Below are 3,984 nucleotides of genomic sequence, written 5' to 3'. Positions count from 1 at the left end.
TGGCCACACACACACACACACACACACACACAAATAAATAAATAAATAAAAATACAGAAGGCACTTGGACCTGGAAGAGGAAGGGACTAGAGCTGCAGAGATCAGCCAGGAGCTGTTGCAGTAGCCACATGAGAAATAACAGCTAAATGATAAGGTGTAAAGCGGAGAACACACCACAGCGATTTTCTTCAGACACCTAGCCTTTGAAGTAGGATTACAAGATAAAATACTAAAGCTATTTGTTTATCTGAAATTCAGATTTACTGGTGCCCAGGTATTTTGTTGGATCTGATTTCTAAGCCTGGCAGGCCTACTTTGATGATACCCCTATGAGGACCATCACCTAACTCAGAGGCTTCCTGTCCAGAAACTGGCATCAACCTCGAGGCCCTTGACAAGCCCAGGCCAGCCACGGCTCGCTTCCCAGTCCAGGCCGCGGGGACTACTACTTTCTTTTTTTCTTTCCAATACTGTCAACTACTTTCTCTCCTAGGCTTCCTCTCCCTCAGGCCTGGCTGGGATGCAGGTTGCATCTGCCTTAGTTATCTCTCCTTTCCTTGTTCCTTATTCCAAAATAAGTACCAGTCTCTCAAGAGAATGTTCTCCTTAATCACCAAGAAAAACTTACAGGGAAATAATAGTAAAAAATACACAAGACTTTAAAACATTGTGACAGCTGAGGTCTGGGGTTTGTACCCGCTGAGCGCTATTGCCCAAGTGATTCATCTAGCGCCTTATTCTCTGTCTCCCTAGAGGTGAATCTTGAGCCCGAATGTCCCCGTGCAGATCCCGTTGTCCGCCCTCCAGCAGCATTTCTGCACCCGTGCATATCTACTCTATGACCCAGCAAACTGTGAGCCTGTGGAACACATAGAGCTTAAGGGATAGATGTTTTTATTTCTTTATTATTTTTTATTTGCTGGAGTACCAGGGATCAAACTCAGGACCTTGCACTTGCCAGGCAGGGCACTGGTGCCACTGAGATATCTCCCTGGCCCCTTGAAGGACACATATAAATGCATTGAGAAACCATGAAAATAAAACCAAGAGACCTGCTGTGACAGAAGAAAATATGAAAGTACTTATAGTTCTTAGATTGATTTATAGTCGCTGAAATTTCCCCTCTCTAGGGGCTGGGGAGATGGCTCAGTGAAATAAGCACTTCCCTGGCAAGTGCAAGGGCCTGAGTTCAATCCCCGGTTCCACCAAAAAAATAGCCCTCTCTACCTTGAAGTTGCATTTTCACTTGATCCTTGATCTCATTTTTCTTTTCTTCTTTTGTGGTACTAAGCGTCAGTACAAGGTCTCACACATGCTAGGCAAGTGCCCTACCACTGAGCTACGTGCCAGTCCCTGTCCTGCATTTCATCTTGAGCAGTCCAAGTACCTCATACAGGCAAGAAGTCCTGCAATGTTTGTCCTTCTAGCCAAGCCTGGTGGTGCATGCCTGTGTGGTCTGGGAGGCTGAGACAGAATAAGTTCAAGCCCAACCTGAGCAACTTAGCAATATAAATTTTTTTTAAATATTAAAAGCTGGGGACGTAGCTTAGTGCAAAGGCCTTCGGTTCAAACTTCAGCACTGAGGGTGGAAAGAAAGTCTGGTCTGCACTACATAGTGAGACCCTGTCTTAAAATCTGCCTTTTCTGACTGGCTTGCTTCACTCAGCACAATGTCATCAAAGTGTGTCTATGTCAAAGGCTATATTCATCGTGTTCTGATGAATTTCATTTTGATTAATTGGGGTGTGTGTGTGTGTGTGTGTGTGTGTGTGTGTGTATAAGGTTCTAAGGATTGAATCTAGGGCCTTTCCACTGAGCTATATCCCCAGCTTTATTTTGAGACAGGGACTTGCTAGACCACTGAATTGTCCAAGCTGGGTTTAATTTGCAATCCTCTTGCCTCCACTTCACAGAGAGCTAGGATTATAGATGTGTGCTATCCACTATTCCTGGCCAGAACATCATTGCTTTTGGGGAGGGGGAGCAGGGTCTCATTATGTAGCCCAGGCCCGCTTTGAGCTTACAGCAATCCTCCTGCCTCAGCCTCCTGAGTCAGAACTTCATTCTTTTATCTTTTTTTTTTTTGCGGAACCAGGGATTGAATTCAGACCCTTGCACTTGCCAGGCAAGCGCTTATCTGCTGAGCCATCTCCCCAGCCCCTACACGTCACTTATCATTTAAAATCTTGGTCAGAAAAATCACTAATAAAAGAGAATAGGAGCATTTTATAAAAACAGCTTTAATCAACAGGGTGCAGGACTGCATTCCTGTAATCTCAAAGTTCAGGGACGCTGAGGCAAGACACTTGCAAGGCACATACTGTTCGCACATACTTAATGAGAGCAGGGCCTGGCGGCGCATCCCTGGAGGCCCAGCACTCGGGAGGCTGAGGCGGAAGGACTGCCATGAGTTTGAGGCCAGCCTGGGCTACACCGTAAGTTGAAAGCCAGCATGAACTGCACAGCAAGACCCTCTCTCAAAAAGCTAAAAGGTGTATAACCCAAAAAAATAAATAAAAGGTGTAGTGCAAGCCTTTGCCCCCCACACCATGCTCGACCTGCACACTGCACGCTTCTGCAGTGTGGGGACCAACTCCCCCGGGGGACAGTGCTGCATCTCCAGGAGAGGCTGAGAGCCCTGGGGTCTGGGAGTGAGCCACAGAACCATGCGTGTTTTGTCCCTTGCTGCACACCAGGGATAGCCCAGACTCTGGAGCCATCCAAACTCACCTACTCCGAGATCCTGTGTAGAAGGTGGCAGACACTGACGGAAGAACTTGTCAAAACTGCATGCTGGGGGGCCGGGGAAACCGCTCAGCGGTCTAAGCACCTGCCAGGCAAGTGCAAGGAGCTGGGTTCGATCGCAGGTACCACATGCCATATCAGCCATGAAACCAGACATGGTGGCACACACCTGTAATCCCAGCGCTGGGGGAGGCTGAGACGAGAGGATCACTATGAGTCTAAACTGCATAGTGAGACCCTGTACCAAATAAACACATAAGATTTAAAAAAAAAAAAAAACCTGCCTATGAGAATGGATTTAGAGTCATCATAAAGGAAACAAAACCATGAAGCTGTTTGTACGCCAGCACATCGCACCTGACTACCAGCTACCGATGGCTTTCTCTACCGAAGGATCCTAGACTCACTGGCTCTGTTTCACCTAAGAGCTACTTGTCATTCATCTGGAAAGTGTTTCAGTTTCTGCACTTCAGGTGTGACCCACTAATTATTCAGATGAGTACATGTACAGAAGAAGAGGAAATATTTGCTCTCACTGAAAGAAACAGAGCCACATCGGGGCTGGTGAGATGGCTCAGTGGTCTAAAGCACCTACATGGAACAAGTTTGGCAAAGCACAGGGACCACGGTTCGATCCCCTAGCACCACATGCCAGCCAGCCCTGCCCCTGGTGGGCTGAGCTGGCCACACACATACACACACAATAAATAAATAAATGTTTAAAAAAAAAAAAGAAACAGAGCCACGGGCTGGGGATACAGTCCAGCAGCACAAGCACCTGCCTGGCAAGTGCGAGGTCCTGAGTTCCATTTCCAGTACCAAAAACAGAAACAAAGACATACTTTCAGAAAAGCAAGCGGGATGCTCATATTTAATGTACTTTGGCAGCTTCAAAGGCAAAAGATAGGTTCATTAAAAAATGCTGAGTGTGTCAGAGAACACCCAGTTTCCTACCCTGTATAACTAACTGCAAATAAAATCAAAACAGTGAGACTGGGTATGGTGGTGCATGCCTGTAATCCCAGCTCTTGGGAGACTGTAAACAGGCGGATCACTACAAGTCCAATCTAGTAGTGAGACCCTCAACACCCCGTAGACCCTTCCCTAAAATACAAATAATAAATAAATAAATATTAAAAAATCAAATTGGGCCGGGGAGATGGTTCAGTGGAATAAGTGCTTCCCTGGCAAGCGCAAGGGCCAGAGTTCAATTCCCCAGTTCCATTAAAAAAAAAAAAA

The sequence above is a fragment of the Octodon degus genome, unplaced genomic scaffold (genome assembly GCF_000260255.1).
Source record: "Octodon degus isolate 3935 unplaced genomic scaffold, OctDeg1.0 scaffold00032, whole genome shotgun sequence".
Taxonomy (NCBI): Eukaryota; Metazoa; Chordata; class Mammalia; order Rodentia; family Octodontidae; genus Octodon; species Octodon degus.
This window is presented reverse-complemented; position numbering follows the sequence as displayed.